Source organism: Panthera tigris, chromosome E3 (assembly GCF_018350195.1).
Source record: "Panthera tigris isolate Pti1 chromosome E3, P.tigris_Pti1_mat1.1, whole genome shotgun sequence".
Taxonomy (NCBI): domain Eukaryota; kingdom Metazoa; phylum Chordata; class Mammalia; order Carnivora; family Felidae; genus Panthera; species Panthera tigris.
In genome coordinates, this window is record NC_056675.1 from 4,518,126 (window position 1) to 4,534,937 (window position 16,812).

At 45.4% G+C, this 16,812-nt stretch overlaps 1 protein-coding gene across 10 annotated transcripts in view; it reads left to right on the plus strand.

Moving 5' to 3' along the window:
* The window catches only part of LOC102953401 (zinc finger protein 658-like), a 69,319-nt gene that overhangs the window by 13,298 nt on the left and 39,209 nt on the right, over positions 1-16,812 (plus strand). Inside the window, exons 1-2 of one of the 10 annotated variants that reach the window (XM_042972525.1) lie at positions 11,674-11,757; positions 12,891-12,971. The exons of 6 other annotated variants lie outside the window; for them this stretch is intronic. The gene's annotated coding sequence lies outside the window, so the exon portion shown is untranslated. Of the gene's footprint in view, positions 1-11,673; positions 11,758-11,870; positions 12,020-12,890; positions 12,972-14,237; positions 14,264-16,812 lie in introns of those variants that run through there. 3 more of the 10 variants (XM_042972524.1, XM_042972523.1, XM_042972528.1) reach the window with 3 other exon arrangements.

Sequence of the window (16,812 nt, forward strand, 5' to 3'; positions counted from 1 at the left end):
GGTTGAGCTCTAAAAACAAAAAAGCTGCAGGGTGTATCCCCAGATCCATCAAAGTGACCCTGGTATGGGAGGTCTGGTCTGCCCCTCGGGGGCAGATGACGCCAGCTATCTTTCAGTCACCACCTTGGAAGAATGCCAGGGCACACTCAAACCCCCTGAATTAGCCAACATCACCAGGGGATGTGAGCCTCGGTATTGTCCTGAGATCCAGCCATCACAGACCAGCCATCAGAAATCCAAACTCATGACTCTCGTGGGACTCCAGACCAGGGGGAAAGAAGGATTGAGAACCAAAGAAGCGATATTTACACCTACCACCAGATGGAGGGACCATCTCATTAAAGGCCGTGGAGGTTGGCATCCCGACAGTGATCCTGGGAATTTTACTGCGCATTGGCCATTGGTACGGAGAAGAAGAAGTGGGTACAGAACCTTGAAGGACAAAAGCCTTCTTGCTGGCAAGAAGTACCTTGACAGGAAAATGCCCATGTCAGGGGCTTGCCCACCAAGACACCAAACTGCCTTTTCTAGAGAACAGTTGTACACCTGTGGTCCCCAGTGCTCTACCTGCCTGTGAGAAACTCTGCACAACAATCACCTTATTCACCTTGAGAGCCAGCGAGGTACCCAAGAGGTGCTGAAAGTGATTTCCTTCATGCCCTGGCTTGAATTTAATATAGGTGACAGACGTTCTAAATTAGACTTCCGAAGGTAACACTGTATGTCATCTCTAATAATAAGCTTGGTGTCAGATTCTTAGTAGGGTGATGTTATGGGCTGAGCTGTGTCCCGCAAATATTCACGTGTTGATGTCCTAATCGCTAGTACCTCAGACAGTGACTGTATCTGGAGACAGGGTCTTTAAAAAGGTAATTACGTTAAAAAGAGGTCATTAGGGTGGGTCATAATCCATTATGACTGAAGAGACGAGGACATAGACAAACACACAGAGAAGACCAAGTGAAGACTCAGAGAGAAGGTGGCCATCTTGTGCCAAGGACAGAGGCCTCGAAGAAACCAAATCTGCCAACACCTTGATCTTGGACTTCTCAACTTCCAGAACTGTGAGAAAATACATTTCTGTTGTCTAAGCTGCCCAGTCTGTGGTACTTGTTATGGTAGCCCCAGCACACCAATATAGGCAACTAGCCGTAATAATCAAGTAAAGAAATGACGAGAAATACTCACACGGGAAAAAGGAAGAAGCTTTGTTAATAAAGATTGTAATGCACGTACTAAAAAAAAAAAATGCATCAATATGGAACTGTAGAGACACAGTGAAGGGGGTGATCATTCATTCCTGGGGGGGGGGTGGAGACTAAGAGGGAGGGTCCGTCAATGGAGGGTGAGACGGATCTGGAAGGATGAGCAGCCATTTATTGGGTCAAGAGTTTGGGCTGGAGGAGGGGAGGAGAGGGTGATAGAATGTGAAGGGTGCTCGGGAGCAAAGTCCTGATGGTGAGCAAGAACACAGTGAGCAGAGGATCTAGGAGTTGACGAAGTAAAGCAGGGAGTGGAGAGGGGCAGGGGGGTGGGAGACAAGGGAAGAGAAAAGCTGGGACCAAATCCCAGAAGACTTGGGGCACCAGCCTGAGAGATCTGACAGCACCATGGAAGGTTCAGAAGCCAGTGGAAGCGTTGCAGACTTCCTTTAAAAAAAAAAAAAAACAAAAACAAAAACAAAAAAAAAAAACACTCAGGGGTGCCTGACTGGCTCAGTCTGTAGAGCACACAACTCTTAATCTCAGAGTTGTGAGTTCAAGCCCCACATTGAATGTAGAGCCTACTTAAAAAAGAAAAGAAAAGAAAAGAAAAGGGCAGCCTGGGTGGCTCAGTCAGTTAAGCATCTAACTCCTGATCTCACCTCGGGTCTTGATCTCCAGGTCATGAGTTTAAGCCCCATGTTGGGATCCATGCCAGGCATGAATCCTACTTAAATTAAAAAATAAAATAGAGTAAAAATTTAAAAACTCACTTGGAGGATGGCTGTGTCCACTCAAATAAGATCAAAGTCACTGAGGCAAGCCTTCCACTGCACACAACAAAAACAATGTGGATGTCGCATAAAACAGCTTCTTAAAATAATCACAGAGCCACAAGATCTTGAGTCGTTACTGGGCTGAGAGATCCAAAGAGGATGTTAATCCGGGGGAGTCAATCAGGTTCAGGGCTGCCTGGGCCTGGGGTCACTCACTGGTCCTTTTCTAGGAGAGACTCTGAGGGTTTCATGTGACTAGGGACGGGGTGAATGTTCTGACTTGGGAAACTTGACAGATGGGGTACAGAAGAACTTCCATTCTGGAGGTCAAGGCCGTGCTTTTCAGCTGGGACTTCCTGAGTTGAGATGCCTGCCCCCATGAATCTCCATTGTCTCTCGCCACACGTGGGCTACTCCCCCGTGGTAGAGGGTCCGTAAAGGGAGCTGCTTTCGAAGAGCCTGGCCATCAGCCTTCCCCCAGGTCCATTTTTGCCTTGCCATGTCCATACTCTTTATCTTGAACTTGGAGTACTTTGGGTTTTCAACTCTGCTCCTCTCCTTGGTTCAGCACTATGGCCCTTTTGGGAAAGCAGGCCCCTAACAAGAAGCCTCTTCTACCAGAACTGTGCCTTCTCTGCTTTCACAGGAGTCATTTTGAGCCTCAGTTTGTCTCTTTCATGAGGGACCTCCTAGAAAGGTTCCCCGAAGCAGCTGATGTATTCCAACATCCTGAATTTGTCTTGCTAAATTTCTGACCCTAATTCAAGAAGATGTCCCTGCTTAACATGGTGCAAACATTTCCAGATACAGTCCCAAACAGTCATTCCTCACTGGAGGGCATTTCTGTCCTGCCTGTTTGCCATGTAGGAAGTGCTACATACGCAATGAAAGAATGATGGCCGAGATAGCATCACAAACACATATTGTGCAACTATTTTGTCATGATTATCACTTTTGTTTTCATTTAGGCAAATCTTTCAGAGTTGTTGGCGTTGGTGGGGGGTGGTGGTTTTCAGCAGGGGTAGGCTTCGTTTTACTTAGTACTGCTGGAAACCATGTCACAAATACCTCTTAATTCAAGTAGGAAGGTATGTAGGAAGGTGCACGTATCATGAGCTTGATGAATTTTCACGAAGTGAACACACTTGTATAATTGGCCCCCAAAACAAGACAATTAACTTGACCAGAACCCCAGAAAACCCCTCCTGCTCTCTTTCAGGCACTGCCCACCTCTCCCTTAGATGACTAAGGGTAGTCATTATCCTGACTTTTAAGACCATGGATGGGGTTCTCCAGGCTTTTGTGCCCTTTATTTCCTAAATGTATACAGAATTATATTGGATATACTCTTTTGTGCCTGGCTTCTTTCACTCAGCATTACAACCAGGAGGTTCGTTCCTATGTGAGTGTGAGTCATTTTCATTGTTGGAGAGTGGTTCTCGAAGTGTGGTCTGGAGAGCCCTGCGGCTTCCCGAGACTGCCTTCAGGGAGTCTCTGAAGTCAAAACTTTTTTCATAGAAATACTAGGCATTATTTTCTATTTTTGCTAATGTGCAAAACAATGATGGGTAAAAGTGTTGGTGTCTTCACATTAATCGAGACAATGGCACTAACCTATTTACCCACATGTACTTGCAAGAAAAAAAAAATCCAGTTTCACTTAAGAATGTACTTCATTATTGGGTCGCCTGGGGGGCTCAGTCGATCAAGCGCCGGACTTCGGCTCAGGTCATGATCTCATGGTTTGTGGGTTCGAGCGCCGCGTCGGGCTCTGTGCTGACAGCTCGGAGCCCGGAGCCCGCTTCGGTTTCTGTATCTCTCTCTCTCTCTGCCCCTCTCCCTCCCTCTCTCTCTCTCTTTCTCTCTCTCTTTCTCTCTCTCTCTCTCCCCCTCTCTCTCAAAAATAAAACATTAAAATTTTTTTTTAAAAAATGAATGTACTTCATTAGAAGCAGTGAAAGTATTGACTTCATTGGGACACCTGGTGGCTCAGTTGGATGAGCATCCGACTTCAGCTCAGGTCATGATCTCGTAGCTTGTGGGTTCAAGCCTCACGTCAGGCTCTCTGCTCTCAGCACAAAGCCTGCTTTGGATCCTCTGTCCCCCTTTCTCTGCCCCTCCCCTGGTTGCACTCTCTCCAAAATAAATAAACATTTAAAAACATTGACTTTTTAAACATTAAACATTTAAACATTAAACATTTAAACATTAAACGTTGACTTCATTAGATCTGGACCCTTGAGTACATGTCTTTTTCATACTCTGAATGGAGAGTATGCCCGAAACAGGGGTTGTCTTGAGGAAAAGCCTTTGGGTAATAGCTGAGTCATGAACTAAACTGGCTACCTTTTTTTTTTTTAATGGAACACCATCTTTTTTTTTTTTTAATATTTATTTATTAAAAAAAATTTTTTTTAACGTTTATTTATTTTTGAGACAGAGAGAGACAGAGCATGAACGGGGGAGGGTCAGAGAGAGAGGGAGACACAGAATCGGAAGCGGGCTCCAGGCTCCGAGCCATCAGCCCAGAGCCTGACGCGGGTCTCGAACTCACGGACTACGAGATCGTGACCTGAGTCGAAGTCAGACGCTTAACCGACTGAGCCACCCAGGTGCCCCGTAAATATTTATTTATTTTTGAGAGAGAGAGCACACATGGGGGAGGAGCAGAGAGAGAGGGGGACAGAGGAGCTGAAGCGAGTTCCATGCTGACAGCAGAGAGCCCGATGTGGGGCTCAAACTCATGAACTGCGAGATCATGACCTGAGCTGAAGTCAGACACTCAACCGACTGAGTCACCCAGGCAGTCCTGGAACACCATCTTTTAAGAACGACTGGCCAATAAAGTATGATATTTCAGACTCTGGCAGTTGGCAGACACTTTCTTGAAAGCAAATTTTAAAAAGTAACCATGTGTTTACTGCCAGTGATAAAATTGGAGCTTTCAAGAGAAAATTAGAATTTTAGAACATTTATATCTGCCACTGTGAGCTTGGCAGTTTCCCAATACTTAAAATTTTTTTTTGATGAAATGGGTGGTGATATTAACAGATACTTTATGAAAGTATTTATGAAAATATCTTATACTTTATGAAATGTGTCAACATTTGCAAAAGATGCATAACTCAGTGAACGAGTATTTTGTGAATGAGCAAAGCCTGATGTAACAAAATCATGCACGTGTAAAAAAAGATCACTATAAAATGCAAGATAGACCGAGGGCGCCTGGGTGGCTCAGCTGGTTAAGTGTATGACTCTTGGTTTGGGCTCATGTCATGTTCTCATGGTTTGTGAGTTCAAGTGCCGAATCGGGCTCTGTGCTAACCGCACGGAGCCTGCTTGGGATTCTCTCTCTGCCCCTCCCTCTCTCTCTCTCTCTCTCAAAGTAAATAAATAAACTTAAAAGAATTATAAAATGCAAGATAGACCAAAGGATTTTAGTGAAACAGAGTTTAAAAATGTAGGTTGAGGGGCTCCTGGGTGGCTCATTCAGTTAAGCGGCTGACTCTTGATTTCAGCTCAGGTCATGATCGTGGCGGTCGTGGGATTGAGTGCTGCACCAGGCTCTGTGCTAAGTGTGGAGCCTGCTTGGGATTCTCTCTCACCCTCTCTCTCTGCCCCTCCTCTGCTTTCTCTCTTTTTCTCTCAGAGTAAATAAATAAAATAAACTTTTAAAAAAATCTTAAAAAAACAAAAAAAGAAACTACCACTTGCTGGGGCACCTGGGCAGTTCTTTCGGTTCGGTGTCTGACTCTTGGTCTCAGGATCTTGAGAGATCAAGCCCCATGTTGGGCTCTGTGCTGGGTGTGGAGCCTACTTAAAAAAAAAAAAAAGAAAGGAAAAGTAAAAAGAAACTACCACTTGTCAAGTTTTGGTAAGATATCAAAGAAGAATATACATGATTGTTTGAAAAGACTATTAAAACACTCCTTCTTTTCATCATGTATTTACGTGTAAGGCCACAATTGCTTTCCGCACTTCAACTAAAATAACATATTGCAACAGACTGAATGCAGGAGCAGAAGTGAGAATCCACCTGATTCCTATGAAATCTGAAATCTGACATTTAAAGAGATTTGAGAAAATGCAAAACAATGCCATTCTTCCCATTCATGCTTTTTTGAGGGGCTGTTTTGGAAAATATAGTTATTTTCCACAGAAATAAAAAGTTATGATACTCCGTAATGAGTTCATTATTATTTTTTGTTACTTTGTAATGAGTTCATTATTTCTAAATGACTTTATAATTAAGTATTTAAAGACCTCTAGGGGCGCCTGGGTGGCGCAGTCGGTTAAGCGTCCGACTTCAGCCAGGTCACGATCTCGCGGTCCGTGAGTTCGAGCCCCGCGTCAGGCTCTGGGCTGATGGCTCGGAGCCTGGAGCCTGTTTCCGATTCTGTGTCTCCCTCTCTCTCTGCCCCTCCCCCGTTCATGCTCTGTCTCTCTCTGTCCCAAAAATAAAATAAAAAACGTTGAAAAAAAAATTAAAAAAAAAAAAAATAAAGACCTCTCAATTTTAATTCCTAATACAGTAAACACGATAACACTTTAGGGTCTCAAAATTTATGTAAAGGGCTTACAAAGCAAGTAAATTTGAGAAATTGTGCTGCACCACATTTTTTTTAAACTTTTTTTTTTTTTAATTTTAAAAACAGAGGGTAAGAGAGAATCTTAAGCAGGCTCCACACTCAGCAGGGAGCCCAACGTGGGGCTTGATCCCACAACCCTGGGATCATGACCTGAGCCAAAATCAAACGTCAGGTGTTCAACTGGCTGAGCCACCCAGGCGCCCCTGCATCACATTTTATGAAGGTAAAATTTTAACTGCAAAAAAAGGATTTATTTGCAATCATTCCCCCCCCCCGCCCCCCCCCCCCCCCCAGTTACTTGGGGAAAAAGCCACCATTCAATTCTGGGTCAGCGCTCAGCTTGAGCAGAAGCTTGAGACAACACCAGGTCCTAGGCCATGTCGAGGGTACTGGAAATGGGGAGTTTCTCCTAGAGTGGTGGGCTCAGCTATGGAAATGGAAACCGAGGACTGTAGTAGGTTGTTCGAGTAATCACCTCCCCCGCCCCCACCGGCAACCCAGCCCCAGTGAATCATGTGTCCATGCAATTTGCAGTGTGACTTTGCCCCGCCACCCAAGAGGTGGGGTCAGGTAGACTCCACCCTCTGGATCTGTGGCCTTGAGACCAGCAGAATGCCACAGAAGGGGCACTGTGCAGTGGTCATTTTAAAAGTATCGTCAAGATGGAGAGCTTAAACTCTGGAAGCAAAGATTCCTGGGAGAATGACCGAGTTGATAGCACCGTCCCTGTCTGTCTTGGGGATGCTATGATGACTGGGCTGGGATGCCAGCCCAGGGATAACGGAGACATGTATTCGCCCTCCAGGCCAGAGTGGAAGATTGTTATCAGAGATTGCTCATGGAATCCACCGAGAAGGTGGTGGCTGGTGGGGGTGGGAGGGACCTGGAGTCCCAGTGTCACTTGCAGGGTTAAAACTAAATTATCAGACCCAAGAAGATTCAGGGTCGGTATCAATGCTGTAGCGGAGGGCTGATTTCTTAAATTTTGTGCATGGCAGGCTTGCGTTGGAGGGATGGGCCAAGTCTGGCGATGCCCGGGGTTGGGTCACACAAGTGGAAGTCGTTCCGAGAGCACTCGTTCATTCAAGCCCTTTTTCTCCGTGATCTCGAGTTTCCCCTAGAGGTGGTTCTCTCTGTTGTGTTGAAATGCTTCCTGGATGCTTCCTCTTAGCCTCCTCTGGCATGATTTGCTCGATCACGGGAGCTGGTGAGTGCCAGGCATGCCCGTGTGCTCCCACTTTGGGTAGTCACACTGGTTATCATGCTCGCTGTGTTCCGGGCTCTCCGCGGCTGTGATAGGCACGTGAGAGGAGGGGCTTTCTCTAGCGAGGATCAGCTGTGGAACTTTTCCTGGCATGTTCACACTTCCTCTTTTCCCAGGCCAACTTTTTATCAAAGCACAGTGGTTTTCTGGGAAACGTTTTACAATCTCCTCTCAAAAAAAAAAAAAAAAAAAGCCATGACTTGCACCATTTGATGATTGCCATGGGTAAATCGTTCCACCGTGGCTGATTTCAGCCACCAGCTTGATGTCGACTGACTTGCAAAACTTAAAAATGTAAAAGCCATCGCTTCTAAGCCAGCATCGCGCCCGGCCAAGACAGGAGGTATTTTGGAATCTCCTGTGCTCCTGGAGTCTTCAACTGTTCCTGCTGTTTTGGGCCGTGTCTCTAACACGCCGGGATAGGCCCTGATCACCCCTGTGAACTTCCTCCTCCGACCTCGCCTCCTGCGCCCCGCCTCCAGTCCACAGCTGTTCCTCAGTCCCGGAGGGCTGACTCGGTCTCCCCGAGCGCAGCACTTCAGAGGCTCTCTGGAGTCATGAGGTGGCACTGCCTGATGGCGCAGCTGCTAACTGAACACATCCGGCCTCTGAGAAGAGCCTGGAACCCCTCTGCTCCTGCCGCGGCTGTAACGGAAACTCCTCCGACAGTGTGGGCGGAAGCCACTGCCAATCGTGGCATCTCACTCTGCTGGGCGCTCAGGGGCATTCCACAAGCCCTCAGTTGTCCTTGGTCCCCGCTCTGTCACACTCCTCACACCAGCCTTCCCAGCCGTCCGTGTCTGTTCATGCCTGTGCGTCGTCTGACTTTGCTTCCTCGCCGCAGAGATCTGGTCTGCGCTCTCATAGACCTACGCTCTTCTCAGACATCACAGCGAACCATCAAGCCAGTGGCGTGTTGGAGCGGGAAGAGCCCATCGTGTGCAATTCTTCCTGACTCTGCGTTCAGTGACATCGCACCGGTAGCTTGAAATAGGCCACGGGGGGGCATTTACCCCATAGGAATCAACAGCGCTGCGCACCAGAGCTCACGCCCCAGACAACCAGTCGTGAAGCTTTTACTAGCCCTTATAGCGTTAGGTCTCCGTTGCAAGGCAATGACTGACCTCCCAACCATTTATCTCGTTCCCAGATCTTTCTTTCACTTGCCACTCGATACAGTCTGATCCATTTTGCTATACGTAAGTTTTCCCGTAGCTACTTCAGGTCAGGCTTGCTCTAACCCTATCAAACCTGCTTGGTCATCATCGTTAGTCAAGTAAAGTTTCTGGGGCCGACATTGTTAAAATAGTCCCCTCTTCTGGATCTGAAATTCAAGAATTATGACGGCAACTACGAAAGAAGTCAAGCACGTTAAGAACAGTATGGTGATAGGGGCGCCTGGGTGGCGCAGTCGGTTAAGCGTCCGACTTCAGCCAGGTCACGATCTCGCGGTCCGTGAGTTCGAGCCCCGCGTCAGGCTCTGGGCTGATGGCTCGGAGCCTGGAGCCTGTTTCCGATTCTGTGTCTCCCTCTCTCTCTGCCCCTCCCCCGTTCATGCTCTGTCTCTCTCTGTCCCAAAAATAAATTAAAAACGTTGGGAAAAAAAATTAAAAAAAAAGAACAGTATGGTGATAAAAGCCACTTCGTGTCAACATTTACCCAACACCACAAAACAATGACATAAAGACGATGTTCTAAACACATTTCTGGGGAAACAAAAAAAAAAGCTAAATAATGAAGTCTGAGGCAAACTTGAAGCAGCAAGGGGAAACAAAAAAAAAGCTAAATAATGAAGTCTGAGGCAAACTTGAAGCAGCAAGAAGAATGATGATAAAGATAGGGTCAACTCAGTAATCAATCGGGCTTTTCCGTCAGGGCCTGCCAGAGACCCCACACACGCCGTGGTTCTCTCTAGCATCACGGCACCTGCCATGGATACATGGAGCACCACGGCTGGCACCTGTAATACAGGCAAGGACTCCAGCAGCCTGGCCTTTGGCCCCCAGCCCGGACCTGCTACAGAGCTCTCTCTTGCTCAGGAAGCACTCAAAAATGTCACCCTTCTGAGTCACCTAAAAAATTGTAGCTCTATTCTCATGTGTGATATGTGTCGTCTCCAAAATCTAGAGAGGCCTATCAAACGCCCAGCCTCTTTCTTGACAGTAGGAGATAAAATGTATAATAACTTGTCTTGGGCACCTGGGTGGCTCAGTCGGTTAAGTGTCCAACTTGGGCTCAGGTCATGATCTCACAGTTCGTGGGTTCAAGCTCCATGTCTGGCTCTGTGCTGGCAGCTCGGAGCCTGGAGCCTGCTTCAGTTTCGTGTCTCCCTCTCTCTCTCTCTCTCTCTCTCTGCCCCTCCGCTGCTCATACTCTGTGTGTCTCTCTCTCTAAAAAATAAACATTAAAAAAAAAACTTTAAGCAACCTTAGCATATGAATCATGGTCCTCTTAGATTCCTAGTCTGATAATTCCAACATCCCTGCTTGTGGGTTTCTGCTGTGGTGAGCTTGATTCTTTCTCTCTGCTCACCTGTCTGTCTAGTTTAGGGGGCAGTGGCTTACCCTACGACCCTTACCCTACGACCTCACCTCTCTGGCAGACAAGTTGTTGTTTTCAGTTTGTTGAGTTTCTTACTTGTCGTTGGGATGGCGTGGCACCTTCCCAGACCCTCGCGTGCCAGACTGAGATCAGAGTTCTGTCCATCTGTTCTTAGGCCCTTTGTCTGTCTACCTTTGTGTGAATGTGGAAGTTGGTGGGCACTTGCTTGGGGAGAGGTGGCAGGCTCCGCCCTCCCTCATTATCCCTGTCGGTTTTGTTCACCTCTTTGGGAGTGAGAAGACTGGAAACCAACCTGTCCCCGGGCTCCTGCAGCACTAAAACATTTTATTTTCCCAATGCCTAATATATGCCAGGAATTGGTCTCATCACTGGAGGTACAGCAGCTAATAAAACACCGTTCCTACCTCCTGGCACCCGCCTTCCTGCCTGCCTAGAGAGGACGCATTCATCTTTCGAGTGCCAGCCTTCCGTGCTGCTTGTTCTGTAAATGTCAGCTGATAGCGTGCTCCGGGGAGGCGGTGGGGGTGGCCGTTAAGACATCAACCTCCTCTAAAGTGCCTGGTGCTGAATGAGGCCCAGATGCATGTAAAAGCTAGAGCAGACAGCGGGAACCGGTGTCACTCCTCTCCAGATCCCATGTTTACATTTCATATTGAATTCTCTTCCGACCTGGAGAGCTGCCTGGAGGCCAGGAGTTGAAGGTGTTTTGAGTGCAGAGAAATATTTTCCCATTACCATGTGCAACTCCAGCTGATATAAGAGAAGATCATTTCCCTGCATGCCAACCTCAGGGGCAGAAGGATGATGCCATCTTCCTAAAGGAAGACACATGAAGAGATAAGCGAATGAGGAAGTCTTGCCTCAGTGCCGTGGTCTCCGCTATCGGCCTATCTACATTCCTCTCCCGCCAACTTGCTCTGCCTCGTTCAATCAAACAACGCTCCTTTGTTCCTCCGAGTGGAGGACAAAGCTTCAGATTTGAAATCAGCCCCCAAATCAGCAGCCCAAATGGACACTCACAGGCTTATCCTCTCTGAATCAACATTTAATTAAAAACAATCCAAACAAAGAACGCGTACAAGGATATGAAGGCTATCTGAACAGTAAATGACTTTTTTTTTTTTTTTTGGTTTCGTTTGTGTTTCCGTTTTAATCTAAGGGGTTGGACTGAGTGGGTGTTCTTGCCACTGGGCCCCAAAGGATCGTGATTCTGCGATTCTGTGTTGCCATGGGGATGGGATTACACGATTCAGATGCGCAGCAGGGTCCGCTGCCGAGGGAATTACAGGCCTCTTCACCCTCTCTCTCAGGGCTTGTTTTCTCACAGATATTAGCCACGGGACGAAATAAGCTCGGGGCCTCAGGTGCTGAGAGAGAAGGGAAAAATCAGCTTTGTGGGAGGTTTTGGAGGAAGTGAAAAATTCCACTTGCTGGTTGACCCGGGTGGTCTCCTGGAGACAGCCGGACACACGGATGGCATGGTTACAAGTGTCTTCAGAAGGCTCATTCCAAGGCACGAGTCAGTGCCTGCCATTCCACAGGGGCCTGCTGGGATCATGGCTAGATGGCGGCGAGACCCAGAAGGTTTGAGTGCTCCAGAAGGCATCAGAACCTTCCAGACCCAGGGTACCATGGAGGATGAGCAGTGAGGGAAAGGAGGCATGAGGGAAGTTTCTGAGGCGATAGACAATTGTCTCTCCTGCCTGGGTTTTAGTTACATGGGTGTATTTGTTAAAACTCATCAAATGGCACACCTCTGTTCTGGGCATTCGCCTAAAATATAAATTCTATCTCAATAAAAGCAATACTTCAGATGGGAAGGGGAGACGGCAGCCTTGGGGAACCACAGGAGAATAGCCCTAAGGTGTCTCTAAACTTTTTTTTACCCCCTATGGAGTAGAGATAGTTTAGTATTTGCTACAGGGTACATGGCAGGGCGTGATGTTTGCGCTCGTGTTTTGTGTGCACATTGACCACCCGGTTGTGGTCCCCTGAGGATGATCGTGCCAGTCTCCTCCTCCTCCCTCTCAGCCCAGGACCTCCGAGTGTCATTCTCTGTTGCTGTCCTGTGTTGATTGGGAGGGCATAGCATTGGAGCAGGAGTTGGGGGAGCAGGACTCCAGCCCCCATCTGGTCACTAATCCACTGAACTCTAGTTAAATTCTCTGGGCTGCAGTTTCCCCAGGTGCAAAATGGGGTCAGCGAAGCTCAGGGTCACCACGAGGGGACAAAGCACCCTGGAGGGGTCTGTCCTCGCAGCGGAGGAGACCGGAGACTGCCCAACGTGTGAACGGCAGGCGTGATGTAGAACACCGGCAGCTGTCAGGCACTCGGGGACCTCGGGGTCTTCTGGTTTGGGGGGAAATCAAGAAACAAATGGTGCGTGGGGGGGGGGATGCATTTTAGAACAAGGTGGTCAAGTCAAATTGTAGCTTTGCCACTTCTGATCTTGTATGGCTGGGCCAAGTCATTATTTCATTTCTCCTACATCATAAAGCTCCCTGAGTCTCAGTTTACACAACCGTGAAACGAAAAGCACGATCACAGCAAGTCAAAGGAGAAGAAAGCAGTGGAAAAGGTAATGTGTCAAAGAAAGTGTAGAATTTCCCACAGCCTGGATTTTGTGGATTGTCTCACTGTGGTGTCCTTGGACATTTTTCTTCTGCTCCTTGTTTTTCCTGTCCTGTGGGCCATGAGATCCGCAGGCTTAGACGGGTTTTGTTTTGTTTTGTTTTGTTTCACCACTACTCCTTGACTATGTTGCCTACAACCATATCGATGAACAGAATATCTGGCTTTCTCGTTTTTGTTTTTGTTTTTGTTTTAAACGTCAGCAGTTGTTGGCGGTCATTGTTTAAGATCATTAGGGATTGCAAAATGACGAATAGTATAATTCTATCAATTCTTAATTGACAGATTACCCCTTATCAGTTACTGGGTTACCCAAGGTACTATTTATATATGAAAGACAAGATGTCTGCTCCTATATATACCCATTGTAAAAATAATGACTTGAGGGGCACCTGGGTGGCTCAGTCGGTTGAGTGTCTCTTGATCTTGGCTCAGGTCATGATCCTGGGGTCATGGGATCAAGCCCCGTGTCGGGCTCTGTGCTGAGCATGGAGCCTGCTTGAGTTTCTCTCTCTCTCTCTCTCTCTCTCTCTCTCTCTCTCTGTCTCTCTCTCCCTTTGCCCCTCTTCCCTGCTCATTAGCACATGCTCTCTTGCACTAAAATAAGAATAAATAAAAATAAATAAAAAGAATGCTGACTTGGTCTCCTAGTATCTTCCAAAGGTGATTAATAAATATTTTTTTCAACGTGTCAGCAAACATGGTTTTTTTTCTAGTCTAATAGGTGAGAAATGGCCTCTCCTCTTATCTCTCTTATAATGAATGTGGTTGAGCAATTTTTAATGTTTTAGAGAACTTGTTTTTTTTTTTTTTTTCCTGTGAGCTCTCTGTTCATGCCTAGTGTCCATGTTTAGGTAGGGCTTTTGTCTTCTCTAATTTTTAGGATCTCTCTCTGTATTAGGCATAGTAACCCTTTGCCTATGACCTACATGACAGGTATTTTCCCCAGTAAGTTCTTTGCCTTTCTACTCTGGTCATGGTATTTTAAGCTTTGTAAATGTTGTTTAAATTTTCATTCAGTCAAATTTACTAATCTTTCCCACTATTGTATCTGGATTTTAAGTCATATTTATAGGGAAGTTTTCTTCATCCCCAGTAATAGAGAAATTTCCTCGTGTTTTCTTCTTTTTCCTTCTTCTTTTTTTTTTAAGCACGGCACCCAATGCGGGGCTTGAACTCGTTTGTGACCCTGAGATCAAGACCTGAGCTGAGATCAAGACACCTTACTGAGCCACCCAGGTGCCCTTCCTTGTGTTTTCTTCTAATACTCACATGGTTTCATTTTTTTATTTTACATTGAAATCTCTGATTCATTTAAAATCTATTGGTTGTATGGTGTGAGGAATGGATCTAATTATATCTAATTCCATTAGGCCAGCCAGCTATCCCAGGATCACACATTAAAAAGTCCTCTATGCCTCTTACTGATTGGAAATGCTCTCTTTATCATGCACTTATCTTGCATCTGCAGTTGATTGTTTTTTAAACATTTTTTTAAAGTGTATTTATTTATTTTGAGAAAGAGAGTGCAGAAGGGGGCAGAGAGAGAGGGGGAGAGAGAATCCCAAGCAGGCTCTGCACCATCAGCATAGATCCCGATGTGGGGCTCAAACTCCCAAACTGTGAGATCATGACCTGCGCTGAAATCAAGGGTTGGATGTTCCACCCACTGAGCCATCCAGGCGCCCCTGCAGTTAGTTCTGATTCTGGATTTTGTCTTCTCCTTCTGTGCCCTTCTGTCCGTGAACAGGCCGGTGTCTCATTTTTAATGACAGAGGCTGCATCTGTGTTCTAATATATTGAAATCTGGCTGTCTTTCAAGCATTATCTGGCTGTTCTTATTTCTTCTTTTCCAGATTATAATCCACTTGTTTTTAATTCCAGGGGAAGGAAACTAATAGTATTTTTTCCCCTTGAGATCTTGTTAAATTTATAGATCAACTTAGGGAGGGCTGACATCTTCATGATGACCCTATCCAAGAATGTCACATGACTTGTCATTTGCTGCAGTTCCCCCTTTGCCTTTCAAAAGTGTTGTTATAGCTTCTTATGTGAATTTTTTAGACATTACTTTTTAATACTTTGCTTAAGTGTTTTATTTTGTATCACCAATAGGGTCATCTCTTCCATAATACCTTTTTTCTTCCATTATATCTTTTGAACAGCTTTTGTTTATACAGATTTTTGCATGCCGGTTTTATAACCTGCTTCTTTTACAAAATCTCCTTATATTGTAGTGTTTTTCCCCTGACCCTTTTGTGTATTCGAGAATATGATCACACCATCTGAGATTGTAGTTTTATCTCTTTCTTTGTTCTAATTTGTTTTTTCTTATTTCATTGCAGTGAATAATTCCAACACAGTATTAAAGAGCAGCAAACAAAGTGGCCTTATCTTAGTGAGAAAGATTCTAGTATTTTCTCTTTGGGATGAAGTATATATAGTTTTATTATGTTAAAGAAGTATTCATTATCTCCTGTTTTTATATATCTTTTTTTTTTTTTCCAACTAGGCTTCCCACCCAGCATGGAGCCCAATGTAGGGCTTGAACTCATGACCCTGAGATTAAGACCTGAGCTGAGGTCATGAGTCGAACGCTTGACTGACTGAGCCACCCAGGTGCCCCGGTATAACACTTGTATCATGAATGGGTGTTGACTTTTCAAAAATGCCCTCTGCTGCTTCTAATTAAAATGGTCACATAAGTTTTCCCTTTAGTCCCATTAATATTATATACTAATGACTTTTCCAACATTGAACCACACTTGCAATCCCATTAGAAACTCAATACAATGTCTTACCTTTATTTTATTTTTTAAAGATTTTACTTTTAAGTAATCTCTGCACCCAACGTGGGGCTCGAGCTCACAACCCTGAGATCAAGAGTTGCAGGAGATCAAGACTGCCTGGCTGACTGAGCTAGCCAGGGGATCCCAGTGTCTTCCTTTTAAAATAGGATTCTGTTTGCTAATATTTTATTTAAGATTTTTGCCTATTTCATAAGTAAAGTTGGTCTGAAAGCTTCTTTCTGGTGTGTAATTGCTGTGAGCATTGGACATAAATGACATACTTGCATTATAGAAATATTTTGGTCCTACTTTCCTTTTTTCTTAAAAAAATTTTTTTTCAGTTAACATACAGTGCAATATTGGTTTCAGAAGTAGAATTCAGTGATTCATCACTTACATATTACACTCAGTGCCCATCACAAGTGCCCTCCTTAATACCCATCACCCATCTAGCCCATCCCCCACCCGCCTCCCTCCATCAACGCTCAGTTTGTTCTCTATCCTTAAGAGTCTCTTGTGGTTTGTTTTTCTCCTCTTTCCTACCCCCCTTCCCGTATGTTCATCTGTTTTGTTTCTTAAATTCCACATGTAAATGAAATCGTATGGTATGTGTCTTTCTCTGACTCACTGATTTCGCTTAGCCATAATACATTCTATCTCCATCCACATCATTGCAAATGGCAAGATTTCATTCTTTTTGATGGCTGAGTAATGGTCCATTGTACATATATGACATCTTCTTTATCCATTCATCACCCAATGGACATTTGAGCTCTCTCCATAGTTTGGCTATTGTTGATAATGCTGCTATTAACATTGGGGTGCATGTACCCTTTTGGGTCTGTATTTTTGTATCCTTTGGGTAAATACCTAGTAGTGCAATTGCTGGATCATAGAGTAGTTCTATTTTTCGTTTTTTTCCTACCTTTATTTATGTTCTGGAAAGGCTTGAGAACAACTGGAATTGTGTAGTCTTTAAAGGTTTGGTATAGGGGCGCC